Raw genomic sequence first — 15,848 nt, 5'->3', positions numbered from 1 at the left:
TGAATGGACTTTGGGAGTAGGAGAGGGAAGCCATGGTCCTCCTGGGACCCATATTCGATCTTGGGGTACATGCTGCCTGGGTCTCCTGTTGCCTCTTTGGTTTGGGTTTTATGTGTCTCTTAATTGACTCTTCTTTGGATGAATGATGTGTAGTGACAGCACTTCAGCCAAATCAATATGGCACTTTTATCTCAATGACAAAGTGAACAGTAGGTCATTACAGTTCATCAGACATCAATACATTTCATTCTGGTTGGCACTTTTTTTTTCTTTTTTCTTTCTTTCTTTTTTTTTTTCAGCTAAGACTCGGTCATTCAGGACGACCAAAACAGAAAACAAAGCCAGCCGTGGAGTCAGCTTTCTCCCCTCAAACGCTCCTCCCAGCATTCTCTCTCCAGAGGGTTCACTCACACGTTGGTGCTATCTAGATGCTCTTGTGGCCAGCAGAGTCACAGGGCTGCAGAGAAGCATCTAGAAGGCAGAAAAGGCTGCACCTCAGTGATTGATGTCTGCTGCTACCCATTCCCATGAGGCTGATTCAGGCTAAGGGAATGTGTTTGTCTTGCTTCAAAGAAATGGTCTTTCCTAATACAGTCTTACTTTACTACTCCAGCAGGGCTGCTCCTTTTTTTTTTTTTAAATCCACATAATCCTGTTTTCCTGAGCAGATTTATTAATCACTTCTAAGAATTCCCTCACTCGTCCCACGGAGTCTATAAGTAATACCTATAGTGGGCGGCATGTTAAAGGATAGCAAACTGAGACCCAGGCGGAGTAAGAAAAGAGTCAATCACAGCCTTTCTAATACCAAGCTCAGAACCTTGCATGTCATGCCTGCCCACCCTGCTCCTGGTCCAGGAGATACAGAGCCAGGTGGATTTCTTCAAGGAGTCCCTGGATGGTGGAATTTAGTGGTCAAGAACAGGGGAGAGAGTCCGCCTGGGCTCAAACCTTGCCCCCTTTACTGGCTGTGTGGCCTGAGAAACTACATCCAGCCTTGCTTTATCTATAAACTGGGGTTATTCATACTGGTTTCATAAAGCACTTCTGAGGGCAGATGCGCTGATATGTACAGCTTTGCACAATACTTGGATGCAGAAAGAGCCACCCAGGAGTTTGCTGGGCTCATTCCCCTCCCTAGAGATAGGAATGCCCATCCCTGAAGCTCCCGGATCCTCAAGACCTACTTAAATCCAGGTTAGCTCTTCCTTCAAGGTCTCCTCCCCTGATTTGCAGAACTATCTTTGGTTCCTTGCTTTTCCCTGCCTAACAGGGGTTTCTACTCCTAGAACTGCCCAAATCATCGAGCTAGGACACAGCCTCACTGAGATCACCATGGGCCAGAGCTCCTGGGTCCTTAGGACTCCCTCGAATCTCTCAAAGGCAGGTCACCTCCCACAAGCTACTGGGGACACTGCCTTTGGCTTTCTCTGCCTTAACCTCCCCAGCACTTCTCAGCTGATGTCTGCCCCAGATTCATAGGCACTCACATGCAAAACCTCTGCCCTTGTCCCAGAGTTCTCGTTGTGGTTCAGTGGGTTACAAGCCCGAATAGTATCCACAAGGATGCGGGTTGGATCCCTGGCCCCACTCAGTTGGTTAAGGATCCAGCATTGCCATGAGCTGCCATGATCCAGCATTGCCAGCATCTTGAATCGGCATTGCTATGGCTGTGGCATAAGCCAGCAGCTACAGCTCCAACTTGACCCCTATCCTGGGAACTTCCAAATGCCACAGGCATAGCCCAACATAAAGCAAACAAAAAAACCAAATACCTCTGCCCTTATCTGGACTAACCCACTGCCCCACCCACTGGGCCCCCCACAAGCTCACCTTTCTCTAAGCTCAGATCTTTTGCAGGGAGCAGGAGCGGAGGCGGGGTGGGGGGGGGGAGCCACGCCCACAGCATGTGAAAGTTCCCAGGCCAGGGATCCAACCCGCGCCACAGCAGTGACCGAAGCCCCTGCAACAACACCAGACCCTTAACCCGCTGAGCCCACAAAAGAACTCCCTTTAAGCTCGGATGCTAACATCATAAAGAGATGCCCCCTCTCCAGACTCTGGGAACTGTGATTCAGTCCAAAAAAATGAGCTCCTGTATTACCGTGCCCCTTCCCTGTTCAATGTCAACAGACAGTTAACTTGCCTTGGGAGTTTAGAGACCTGGCTTGCTTTCTCCGAGCCTATTTCTACATGTATAATATGGAGATAATAAAGTCTGCCTCACACAGAGGCTTTGAAAATTAAATGAACTAATAACACCTGCAATGTCTGCCACACAGTCTCCATCTGCTCTGATGGCCTTAACAACCACCACAGACTGGGCAGCTTAGGCAACAGACATGTATTCTGTCATAGTTCTGAAAGACAAGTTCAAGATCAAGAGGCCAGCAGAGTGGGTCTCTGGTGAGATCTCCTTCTGGTGTGCAGATGAGTACCTTCACCGTGTCTTCCCATGGCCTTTCATCTGTACTTGCCTAGAGAGACCTCTCTGGTTTCTCTTCCTCTTCTTAAAAAGACATCGATCCTACCAGATTAGAAGCCCACCATTATGACCTGTCCCACCTTAATCACCTCTTCAAATGTACTGTTTCCAAATATGGTCACCTTGGGGGTTAAGGCCACAACATAAGAATTCTGGTGGGGCGTATTTCAGCCTATAGCACTCATCAGTAAAGGATATTCATTCTGGCCCTTCCCTGCTCCTCCCACCCTCTGGCAGCACCTTGGTTTCCAATTATTACATCAAATGCATGTGTCCTTCCTGTCCTGGAGTCCTGCCTCAGATGTAATCCATTGACTGAGGGCCACTGTCCCACATCATACATATGGCCAGCTTCCCAGTGGCCAGAGTCCTCTGTGCTCCCAGGAGCATGTCACGTCCTAGAGATGCCCACTTCCTGGGTCAGTCAGCCCCCTCAGCTCACTGCCACCCAACACAACAGCCTGGCTGGAGCCTGTGGCCAAGCTGGGGAGCAGTGCCCCATGGGAGACTTGACCTCCGACCCTCCAACCAGTGTCACCTCTAATAACGGAGGCTGGTGGACACAGACCCACAGTGACAGGTGTATGCCCTAGTCCCCTTGGGGAGGCCCCTGGTCGTGTACTTCATCATGTCATGGGCAGGGGTTGGGTCAATACTTTCCACAGCTGAAGTACCTAATATTTTTAGAGATCAGGTATCTTCTTGGGACCTGTTGTTCCTTCAGAAGGATAAGAGTAGCAAACAAATGAGTCTACATTCCCTTCCTTGCTCAGAGTGCACTTGACCTCAATTCTCTACTATTTCCTGGCCGTGTTAAGGAAAAACCGTCAAGGCAGTGAGCTGCATACATATACATTTAAAGGGTCAGGGGAAACTGATTGGAAAGTTGAATGCATAAAAGCCTTTCAGGAAAGATAAGTATAAAGATTAGATAATGACGTAAGATAGCTTTGGAAGCGTTTGCTCTGTTTAAATGTTCATTCAAGAAATGTATATTGAAAAAATGTCTGTGACGCCGTTACCGTGAGTGTAGACATATGTCGGCCTGCTAAATCCAAGCACCATCGTCTTGTGAATGTGTTGTTTACAGTGAAGCTTGGCATACAGAGCAGACTCAAGGTGTTTAAGAGCTGTTTTTCCCTGCATCCTTGTAAATGAAAAGGCTCTGTGACTGATCTGGGGTCCCTTCCTCCCTTCTCACCCTGGTCCCCGCCCTGCTCACAGCTCATTCACTGACCTCACTTTCTAGACACAGCCTCAGGGCCACCCAGGAGACAGCTACCTGCCCCTGTGCTCACAGGGCAGCCAGAACCTGGGCAAGCCAACACCCTATATTAATCAGGTGGGCAAGACCTCCAGAATATGCAGATAATCCATTTTCAAATCCCCAAGCCCTGAAGAACTAGTAGTTCTACAGCACAGTAGATAGGTAGATGCCTTGTTGATTTGCAAGACAGATAGCTAAACGAAAGGCAAAAAAATGTGCTTTTTCTGTTTTGTATTTCAGAGACAATTATATATTTCTTTGAACAATCTCCTAAAAGTTATAGATACTTAAAAATGGCCATAGCCAGATGTATATGTTGTTCACTAGGGACCCACACAGTGGAGGCAGTGAGTGAGATTTCTTCTTTTCTGTTCTTAGATTCTCTTACATCATCAAACTGAGGGCAAACTAGAAAAGTCAGTACTTACAGAGATTCTTTGTGTCTTTGTGGGCGTCTTACTGACTTAAGATACGCCATCCAAGGGGGCAAACAGCAGAAAGAGCTCCATGTTCTGATTAACAAGTTGGGTGATCATCCCCAGATCTAGAAGAAAGCACCTGTAGTTCAGCTGTTTTGTGAAATTCAAGTCAGCGTATTTACTGTATGGTGTTTCCATCGTGCAGGATGAAGTCGGTCCACTCTTTCAGTGACACTGTGGTGAGGATCTATAATCAGTCATATAAACACGGATCTCTGCTCCATTTCAAGAACAATGGCATTGCCCATCCTCCACCCCAATTAATCTACTTTAGTGTTTGAAGCAGATCGGCGTTGTCTCCAAGAAAACAGGGCAGTGGGGCTCCTCTGCTTCCTTTACTTTGAGCCATTGCTGATCTTGAAGTCATTTTCCACTCACATCAGCTGTCAGGATATTCTCAGAAGTCCTCTGGTGCGCTTTCTGATGCCTCCCACTTTCCATTCAGAGCTAACTAATGCGGGGAGGGAAATAAAAACCAAGCGACAGGTGCAAAGGGAGTGTCAGTGAAGGGCAGGGAGGTGAAGATGGGACACAGGCCTTGTTTGTGCCAGTCCCCCAGACTGCACCCTTGGACCTGCACACCAGGGCTCACTTCCTCATGGAAATCAAAAGGAGCACATGTGAAACTATTTTACTAAAGGTTAAATTTAGCTGGAACAGAACCTTTAAATTCCAAAATCAGAATGCTCTTTTTAAAAAACTTTGAACATTGAGAAAGTGGTAGAGAAGAAGCATTAATGGAAGTATTTCTGCATGGAGATCTAATCCACTAAATTATAATTTTAAAAAATTAAGGCACCATCATCAACATGATTAAATAATAATTGCTCTTTTATAATCAGCAAAAGAAACATATGACTTAGTTCTGATGCTGGGATTCCTAAAGAGTATCTTATAACTTGTATTTGCGTTTCTGGAACCAGGATAGAAAACTAACACAAGGATAACTAAGATGAGTACCAGGAGTTACAGGAGAGAAGCTTTTTGCTCCCTTCCAGGGACTGTGCTTTTGTTTAACCAGAATCTGTTGCAGCACATCTAAAAATGGATGGACAGTGATAATGGTTTACCCAGCATGAAATGTGAGCATATTGAAGAATTGTTACTCTCTGGAAACTCAGTTTCCTCTCCAAATAACTTTTGCAAACAGAAAAATTACCAACACAGAAAAAGTTTAGCGTTAAGACCCCGGGTCTGCTGCTTTTCAGTATCAATCCAAGAAGGTAATTCTATAATTACATTTAAGTAAATTATTATGTAACCTAAGTAAGCAAAGATTCCTATTATCTAGTCCCATGTTTACCCTAAAGGAGTTCAACCAGTGTTATGGACACTAATACCACTGCTGATAAATGAGATTTAGAAATGTTTTTCATTAAATTGTGACTTTGAAGAGCCTAGTACATTTGCATTGTTTGCACCATTACCTAAGTAACATAGGTACCCAGAGTAGCAATGAAACAGTTAAAAAATAAATTAAAAATAAACTTTAACAAAAAAGACATGCATGGAGAGCCAAACCTAACAGTTGTAGTTTTCCTACAATTATAGAAAGAAATAGACTAGAACACTGGTCTCAAAAATAATGATACTAATAATATAATCATAGTGCTAAGGAGGAGGAGAAGTTAATAGCAGAAAGAATTGTTCAGCCAGGGACTCAGAAGTTTGTGAGTGGAATATTACAAACCCGTGGTGGAAAGGTTATCACAACTTTATATCAAAGTGAGATCATTGTCATTATACATAAAAACAATAATAATTTGTGCAGCAGTTTATGAATTTCAAAGCAGTGGGTCCTACAGCATCTTATCTAATTTTTAAGAAGACTTGAGGAGGGAGGCAGATAAGGTGATGCCCCTCCTGACACTGAGACTTGGAATCAGTAACATAATGACATTCAACTAGGAATGTAAAAAAACCAATAACTTTATGGAATAATGGAGTCAGAAAAGGCCTCCAGACACCATATGGTCACGCCTTGTGTCTTTCAGCAGGATGGCAGTTAATGCCCCCAAGAAGGTTGACAAGCCGATGATGACACATTCCCCTAGCCTTGCTGCAGGAAGGCCGTTACATGATGCCCCCTCGCTCACTTCCTATGCATTCTCTGTGTGTCCAGCAAGCGGACCTTTACTCCCTTGTTCCTGCCCTTCCCTGGCAGCCTAAGTCAGCATTGTCAAGAGAACACATTATCATTGAACTCAAAATATTCCCCATGAGATTACTTACTCATGAGCCAGGGTCATCTTTAAGAAAAAAATTTTTATGAAACAGTTATAACTTTGCGATGCTGATAAAAGGGTTTATTTTTCTCATAAGTAGGTGGCTTACGAGGAGGTTGTTTCACATAGGAACGGCAGAAAAAGTAGACAACTCAAGAACACATTTTTTAAGTAAAATGACAAACTAAGGAAAAAATAGTTTTCCAAAAGGAATTGAAGAGAAAACTGGCAAGCAGATAGAATGTCAAATGATCCTAAAAGAGTGCAAGTGCAGTGAAGGAAACTCTAACTGCAACTGTGGGTGGAACTAGATCAGGCACCGACCTTTCACAAACACCTAAAGAAAACTGCTCCTGGGTAATAACTGCTGAGAGTAGCTGGAGGGGCCACCTCGGGCCTGGGCCTCCTCAGCCTGCGTGTGGATGTCTGCTACCCAGACATAGAAGGCGGGGCCAGGTGGTGCCCTGAGCCCACACTGGTGATGCCTCATTTCACCCCAGTGTCTCATGCCATGTTTTATTAAAATCTCTGATCTTGCCTTTAAAACATTGGTTTTAATATCCTGAGTCTCAGGCTGAAAAATCTTATAATTTCATCACCAATGACACCATGATGGGAATTAGGTACATTGGAAATAGTCAGCAAACATACTTACCATCTTCCATTTAGGACCCAGGAATACACAAGGTGGACTCAGGGCCTTCTGCTGGGGCGTTTCCAACATGGAAGCGTAAGCTAAACCTTCTTCCCTGGCTTAACACATAAAACAGTCAAATCCTAATGTTCAGCGCTAATGCTGTGCCAGTCCCATCCATTTGTTATTGGCACAGAATCACAAAATTGGGTGAAAAAAGCAAAACCTCTTCTGTTTGTGGATAAACAAGAGACAATTAATGAATATAGTCTTTCTTGTATTTTCCCTGTAAGAGATACAGTCAGTCTAAGAAAACAAAATTAACATGTCTATTAATTAGGGTCATGTTTGTATTTCTTTTTTTTTAATTATAATATAGTTGATTTTTTATGGCTGAATAGTATTCCATTGTGTACATATACCACATCTTCCCAATCCAATCATCTATTGATGGACATTTGGGTTGTCTCCATGTCTTGGCTATTGTGAATAGTGCTGCAATGAACATGCGGGTGCATGTGTCTTTTTTTAGGAAAGTTTTGTCTGGATATTTGCCCAAGAGGGGAGTTGCTGGGTCACATAGTAGTTCTATGTATAGTTTTCTAAGGTACCTCACAGTGTTGTGCCAATTTCTGCTATATAGCCAAGTGACTCAGTCATATGTGTATATATATATATATGTGTATATATATGTGTGTGTATATATATGTGTGTGTGTGTGTATATATATGTGTGTGTGTGTGTATATATATGTGTGTGTGTGTGTGTATATATATATACATTTTTAATATTATTTTCCATCATGATCTATTCTAGAAGACTGGATATAATTCCTTGTGCTGTACAGTAGGACCTTATGGTTTATCCATTCTAAATATAATAGTTTGCATCTACTGACCCCAAACTCCCTGTCCATCCCACTCCTCTCCCCCACCCCCACCCCCAGCAACCATAAGTCTGTTCTCTGTCTATGAGTCTGTCTCTGTTTTGTAGATAAGTTCATTTGTGCCATATTTTAGATTCCACATATAAGTAATATCATATGGTATTTGTCCTATTTCTGACTTACCTCACTTAGTATGATACTCTCTAGTTGCATATGTTTCTTTTTTATCATTATTGAAGTATAGTTGACTTACAATGTTGTGTTTCGATGGTTAGCGAAGTGATTCAGTTTTATATATATATATTTATTTATGTATATATTCTTTTTAAAATTTCTTTTCCATCATGGTTTATTACAGATATTGAATATAGTTCCATGTGATATATAGTAGAATCTATTTTATATATGGTATCTTATCTTGTTTATCTTCTCTGTTGTATATGTGGTAGGTGGTTTGTGTCTTCTAATCCCAAACTCCTAATTTATCCCTCACCCACCCTTTCCCCTTTGTAACCATAAATTTGTTTTCCATGTTTGTGAGTCTTTTTCTTTTTTCTAAGGGATTTCTGAATCCCTTGGGATTATAAGTATCTTCATATGAAAATGTTGATTAGAATTGAGCCTTGTAAAAGAAAAGTAGTGTTTGCAAACACATTAAGGGCAGAGGGAAATCAGTCAGCACCTGTTGAAATACCATCAGTTAAAGTAGCATAGGACAAACTAACATATTTGGATATTGATAACAGATATAAACAAAATCCTAACCAAAGAGTTCTAGCATTTTCTTTTCCCATATTCTTCCTTCTTAATGTATTTCAGATCCAACACCTTTGTTATTTCTTATAGCTACGCCAGTCAGCCCTCATTCCTTCAAATAAAACTGGCAACACCAGCTTTTTCCTTTAGTCCATCTTTATCCTTGACAAGCATCTTCTGCAGTTGTATGAGTATGAGGTCCCTAGAGGAGATCATTTATTCCTGGATTTGGCAAATGTTCACTGAGTGCCCCCAGGTGTAAGTACTATTTGCTGGGCATTGGGTCACTGTAGAGGGCTAGGCCTGCCCTCCAGGCTATACAGGCTCTTTCGTTCTGAGAAACTCACAATTTCTTTATGTCATATTTGCAGAAACATTAAAATCATGATTTTTTTTTCTTTTTTGGCTGCACCCACGGTATATGCACATTCCCGGGCCACAGCTGTGGCCACACCAGATCCTTAACCCACTGCACAGGGCCCACACTTCCACAGCAACCCAAGCCCCTGCATTCAGATTCTTTTTTTTTGGCTTTTGTCTTTTTAGGGCTACACCCACAGCATATGGAAATTCCCAGGCTAGGGGTCTAATCGGAGCTACAGCTGCCAGCCATTGCCACAGCCACAGCCACTCGGGATCTGAGCTGTGTCTGCAACCCACACCACAGCTCACAGCAACACCAGATCCTTAACCCACTGAGCAATGCCAGGGATCAAACCCGCATTCCCATGGATCCTCGTTGGGTTCATTAATGGCTGAGCCACAAAGGGAACGCCCGCATTCGGATTCTTAAACCAATGTACCACAGCAAGAACTCCAAAATCATGATCTTTAATGTTTGATATCAATTGCAAGCATTTTCCTCATTAGGTCTGGCCAGGACTATATGTTCTAGCCAAGAAAATGCCCCCTTTCCCACTCCACCCTCACATCACTCATGTTTCAACTTTTCTGGCTATTCTGTCGATAACATTGATAGGCCAACTGCCCTCAATAGGCTACTGCTTTCAAATCTTATCTGTTGCCACCTTGAAAGTGCCGCTCAACAGTTCCCTCTTCTACAGAGCTCCCACCTGACTTCTTCCCACACTCAACCTAGCACTTGCACAGAATTCTCATCCTATATCTGTGTTATTCTGTAACTCTATACCTTCTAAAATTGCTCACACTCTGAAGAGATATTTGCACACCGATGTTCACAGCAGCATTAGTCACAGTAGCCAAAGGGAGGAAGCAACCTAAGTGTCCACGGACAGATGAGTAGGAAAAGAAAATGTGATATATCCAGACAAGGAATCTTAGCCTTGAAAAGAAAGGAAATTCTGGGAGTTCCTGTGGTGGTTGGGTAACTGGCTGGGTTAAGAACCTGACCAGTATCCATGAGAGTGCAGGTTCTATCCCCTGGCCTCACTCAGCGGGTTAAGAATCCTTCGTTGCTGTGGCTGTGGAGTAGACTGGCAGCTGCAGCTCCAATTCAACCCCTAGCCTAGGAATTTCCATATGCTGCAGGTGCGGCTATAAAAAGGGAAAAAAAGAAAAAAAGAAAGAAAGAAAATGAAGGAAATTCTGACACATGCTGCAACATGGAAGAACCTTGAGGACATTGTGCTAAGTAAAAGACACTAGTGCCCAAAAGCCAGATACTGTGTGATTCCACTAGTATGAGGTAGAGAAGGAGTCAAACTCAGAGAGAGAGGAAGTAGAAGGGTGGTTGGTTGTCAGGCACCAGGGAGGAGGGTGATGAAGAGTTGTTGTTTAAGGGGTACATAGTTTAGTTTTGCAAGATGGGAAGAGTTCTTGAGATGGGTGACAGTTGCCCAACAGTGAGAAGGCACTTAATACCACTGAGCTGTGTGTGTACACTTTAAAATTGTGGAGATGAGAACTTTTCTATTATAAGTATTTTATCACAATTTAAAAATATGTTTTTAAAAATTACTCATACTCTGAGTTCCCATTGTGGCTCAGTGGATTAAGAACCTGGCTGATATCCATGAGGATACAGGTTTGATCTTTGGCCTTGGCCATTGAGTTAAGGATCCAATGTTGCACCACAAGCTGCAGCATATGCAACTTGGATCCCGTGTTGCCGTTGCCATAGCACAGGCCAGCAGCTGTAGCTCTGATTCAACCCCTAGCCCAAACACTTCCTTATGCTGCAGGGGGTGACCCTAAAAAGGGGGAAAAAAACTCATACTCATTCCATTGCCCCATTCAGTTGAGAATGGGACCCTTTACTATCTATAAACCTGATGTCATTTATATTCTCTAGACATTGAAACAACAAGATAAATGAATATGCTCTGTAGGCATACTTCAATATAATTGCACAATGACACTACCTGAAAGAGACAAAAAAATGTCTTCAGCATCAAAGCATCTGTGTCCTTCCTCTGACTTCAGTGTCAAGTGACAGTCATAGTCTGATTAAACCAAAGTCAATGTAGCAGATATTTTAAGGAGAGGACTGTGGCAAAGAGCCAAACAAGCAAAAAAATAAAATAAAATAAATTACCTTAATCCATAGGATTGGAAAAATGAAAAGAATCAGGTAAAGTAATCAATAGAAAAGCTCTGAGATGTATATAGAAGCAGAGCACTTGATTAAATAGATTTTTAAAGCAGGATGGAAACAAGCCCAATCATAAATAAAGGAGACCTGAGAGAAATATAAGATATATGGATAACATAAGATGAAGGTGCATCAATATATTGAGGAGACACGTAAGAAACAGCATTTCCACACTAGAGGGAAAGACATGAACCAGTGGAAATAGTACTAATATATTTCTTTCTGGGCCAACACTAAACACAAGCTGCAGAGCTGGCCTGCGGTGGAACTTGCAAGTTGTATTGGCAATATATGTGAGGAGACAAAAAGCAGCATATGGAGAAATACAAAAATATACTCCCTAGAGACACTGCCTCTTCAGATGTCAAGAAAAACCTGGCTGAAGTGCATCAGGAGTGGCACGCTCCGAAGTTACAGATTCAAGGCCACCCACGGAGCCAAACTGTAAGGCTGAAGCAACTTACTGCTGAAATAGCCCCTTTCTTTTCTGCGTGCCGTGGAAGACTCTGGGGATCAAAAAGGAAGAACCTGGGTCACTCCACTGTGCTTAGTGATGCCACCGCTAAAATGGAGATTAAAATGGAGAGGGACTAACTCCTTGCCCAGTGAGCCCCCTGCTCCCAGCTCCTCAAGGGGGAGTTGGCCTCTCTCAGCAACCTGGCCTCTCGTCTGTTCCCCTGTTCCACATGACAATAGGGGTTACATCACTGTGTTGCATCCTTGTCACTTACTTCAGTGCCTGACACATGGCAGCTACATAAAAGGTGTTTTTTAAATTAAAAATAAATACCTAAATAGAATGAGCACATTGTCATTTGTACCCTGGCTCCACTGCTGACAAGCTGTGGCCTCCATGAAGATGTTTTCACTCTATATTTCGGTTTCCTCATTGGTAAACTGGAAGTAATAATAATTCCTACCTCAGAGGTTTTTTTTAAAGGATTAAATAAATTAGAACAGGTTCAAGGTTTAGACCAGAGCCTGTAAAGAGCATACCTCAATAAATATTAGCTATCTCTCATATTTTTTTTGCTAAGTGATTTGGTAAAACCTAGTAGCCATTATAAATTTCCCTAGGCATAGAGAATAAGAAGATTTTTAAAGCACAAATTTAACCCACTAAAAAATTCAACGTAATTTCTACCTAACAATAAAGCTTCAGTTGTCCATGAATTTTAGGCAGTATATCACAATGAACTGCAAAGAATTTTTATGATACCTAAGTACTAAATGCTAGCGTAGTTTTAATGTGCTTCAAATAAAAAAAATCATTGTGAAGTGTACCATATAATTCTTTGTTTTTTTTTTAACAGAATATATGGGAGATAATTTTCTCTTCACATTTCAGATTCACCATTATCATAAATTATTCACCATTATCATAAATTATTCACCATTATCATAAATTATTCATTTCTCATTAAACCCATTTTTATTAAGCGACTATTATGTTTTAAGCATTTTCCTAGACACAGAGGATGTAATGATGAATTAAGCAAAGCCCCTGCTCTCATGGGGCTTATGTTCCTGTTAGGAAAAATAAATAAACACACACACACATATATATGTACACATGCACACACACACACACTGTTATGGGGCAACAGTTGTCATGAAGGAAATTGGTTCCAAAGGGTATAGCATGATGAAGATGGTTTGTCTGGTAGTCAGGAGTGGACTTTTTTTTTCTATTATGAATTTTACTTTATTTATTAGAGCATAGTTGATTTACAGTGTTGTGTCAATTTCTGCTGTAAGGGGTGAACCTTGAAGCAATGACATTTAAGCAAAGAATAAATGACTTGGTGCTGCTCTCTGGGAAGCAACTAGCTGAAGAAAGAGAAGACAGATGGTGCAAAGGCCCTGAGGTGGGAGCATGTTTGGAGTGTTCACAGAGCAGTGTAGAGACTATCTGGCAGTGGGGAGGGGGAGGGATGGTGTGAGGGAAATTCAGGAAGGTAACTGGGAGCTATAATATGGATTGGATTTGGCTCTACTTAAGTCATGGGAAGAGATTGGAGGGATATTACATTGAGCAGTGAGATGATTTCTCTTTTACAAGTGCTCCCCCACCCTGGCCCTGTCAGTATAATGGACAGTAGGAGGCCCAAGATGGAAGAAGCAGACAACTCAGGAGAGCTGTGAAATGATCACAGCCTAGACTAGGATTCAGGACATATTTGAAGTAGAGCCACAGGGACCTGCTGATGGGCTGCATGTGCTAAAGGCAGTAGATGATGGTGTGGATTCCAGCTAAGTGGGATTTGCCACAGCAGGTATGAAGAAATTTGCCTTCTCGGAATGTCCTTTATGTCAGCTTGCTTTTATTTTTATTGTTGTCTGGTTTGGTTTGATTTGAATTCATGTCCATCCTTTTGTGAAAGAAATGAATTTGCGCAGGAATTGGATTGTTTAACTGTAGACACGTGTACAACTAGCCATCCTAAATCTAATCCAGCAGTGGGAATCTTGGCTTCTCTGAGCCTCAGTTTCTTCAATCGTCAGGTGAGAAAAACTGCTGCCTCTAAGAGTCTGTGTGACTCTTCTGCCAGAAGCTATGGCAGCAGCTTGCTCAAAGGCCTGCTTTAATTTTTTCTTTCTTTCTTCCTTCTTCCTTATTTCTTTCTTTCTTTCTCTCCTCTTCCTTCCTTCCTTCTTTCTTTCCTTCCTTCCAGGAAATTTAGAACTTTTAAATCTGATTAGCTCCGTTTCCATTGAGGTCAAGAGTTATTCCAGCAACCCTGGGGTTCTAAAACACCTGCTATCTAATACAGTGTTTTACTTTCCATATTTAAAATGCATTTATTTTCTGATCAGTGTGAGTATATCAGGCTTTGGTGTTTCCTCCTGTACCAGCCTGACTCTCTGATCGGCATTGTCTGCATGCAGGTTGGAGAGGGCTGGGAAAGGCAGCCAAGAGCCTGGTGAGAGCAGGGTCTCTGGAGCCTGACCACCTGGATTTCAAACCCAGCCCCGCCACTGGGTGTGAGATCTTGAACAAATTATTCAATCTCTATGTTCAGTGTTCTCCTCTCTAAAAAGGAGATAACAACAGCACTTCCCTCTCTTGCTGTGTGGATCAAGTGCATTAATGCCTGTTGGGCACTTGGGCGTTGCCTGATACATGAACAAACTCCTGCTCCCCACTCAGCTACTGTGCCCACCTCTACTTTGAAAGAATTTGAAAAACGCCTAATATTTAAAATTTCTGTGTCCTTTTCAAATAATTCTTTTTGGTGGTAGCATGATAACTGAGAACTATGATTTAATACAGACCGTGAAATATGCCTTTTGAAAACCATGAATTATTAAATCAGAAAGAACTCAGTTAAGCCCATCCCATGTATTTATTGGCTCCGTGTATTGGGGGCGATTCTTTCTGAGTTTCTAGTCCTGCATCTGTCAAATAAACGTTAAAATATCTACTTCTTAAGTTTGTTTAAAAGATAAGGTCTGTAAAGTTCTGGAAAATATATTCTTTACCCTTCACCCTCAGTCAAAATGTGCTTAAATTTTTTTTTAATTCTTTTATTAAAGTATAGTTGAAAACATGCTTAATTTAAAGCAGTGATGTCCTCAAGATTCAGAAATGCAATATGTCAGTGGAACATGCTCGGATGAGAGTTGCTTACAGGAAAATGAGGCCATCTATGGTGACTCATGTGGATGACGGGGGATGGATGTCCTCCCCACCAGCACGTGAGCTCTGCAGGACCACTCAGTAGCCTCTCCTCACCCTAAAACTAATGTATTTTCTTATGATGTTCTCTCAGTCCCAGTTTCGTACATTTAGTATCTGTTGACTAAGGGGCAGAAAATTCCCCTATTCATTTCATGTGGTGTTTTTTTGTTTTGTTTTGTTTTTTTCAAAATTGTCTTTCTTTGTGTTTTGCTTTGTTTTTTGTTTTTTTATAATGTGGGCTTTGTATCTTAAAAGCACACTTAAGAAATGGTGACGCTATACAATGCTGCATTATTTATTTTTCCATCACCCGTCACCCAGGGAGGTAGGTAAAAGCAGTCTCGCTACAAGGAAAGAGCGTGAGCCAGGAGTCAGGATGTGAGACTTGCTCCCCAAACACCACTTAGTAGCCGGAAGGCTTTTAGAAACAAGTCAGTTCATCTCTGCATTTTCTCAACTCTAAATGGAAAATGTTGAATCTGATGCTTTTGAAAGGCTTCTTTCCATCTGTAATCCTTTGATTTCCCCATGAGCAGTTTATTCGGGAGGTGAAATTCAGACGTGGTTACACTTCAGGGTCTGGACGGCCCAGGAAGAGTGGTAGGAGGCTGATGGTCTCTGAGCTTCAGACCTTCCGCAAAGCCTTTGAGCATCAAGTGCTTTATAAATATCCTCTTGACCGACTTGAGGGCACAGACACACTATCAGAATACTGGAAGGAACCATTTTTCTTTATATATGAGTGTCTTAAATATATATGGCTGTTCCTGACTGTGATGGTAAGTGTTCTGGCAGTTTTAACAGATATGAGCAGAAAAATGAGAACGCACCTTCCACAACTTTGTCTCCAGTGTTGAAGGCG

At 42.1% G+C, this 15,848-nt stretch overlaps 1 protein-coding gene and 1 long non-coding RNA gene across 16 annotated transcripts in view; one reads left to right on the top strand and one right to left on the bottom strand.

Annotated features, from left to right (window-relative positions):
- Window positions 1-4,674, bottom strand: part of LOC146396785 (uncharacterized) — a 52,390-nt gene extending 47,716 nt beyond the window's left edge. For 2 of the 4 annotated variants that reach the window (XR_014827803.1, XR_014827806.1), the window contains exon 1: window positions 4,181-4,674. This is a non-coding gene — a long non-coding RNA (uncharacterized LOC146396785). The remainder of the gene's footprint in view (window positions 1-4,180) is intronic. The other 2 variants (XR_014827805.1, XR_014827804.1) reach the window with 2 other exon arrangements.
- Window positions 1-15,848, top strand: part of CHRM3 (cholinergic receptor muscarinic 3) — a 542,465-nt gene that overhangs the window by 422,121 nt on the left and 104,496 nt on the right. The window contains exon 5 of one of the 12 annotated variants that reach the window (XR_014825490.1): window positions 300-384. The exons of the other annotated variants lie outside the window; for them this stretch is intronic. The gene's annotated coding sequence lies outside the window, so the exon portion shown is untranslated. Of the gene's footprint in view, window positions 1-299; window positions 385-15,848 lie in introns of those variants that run through there. 12 annotated transcript variants of the gene reach the window in all.

This window comes from Sus scrofa, chromosome 14, assembly GCF_054392235.1.
Source record: "Sus scrofa isolate SSC_HxYL_T2T_F1_AM1 chromosome 14, Sscrofa_HxYL_maternal_Yorkshire_Landrace_v2.0, whole genome shotgun sequence".
In the NCBI taxonomy this organism is placed as follows: Eukaryota; Metazoa; Chordata; class Mammalia; order Artiodactyla; family Suidae; genus Sus; species Sus scrofa.
The sequence above is the reverse complement of the archived record's forward strand: the minus strand, read 5'-3'. Positions and strand labels throughout refer to the sequence as shown.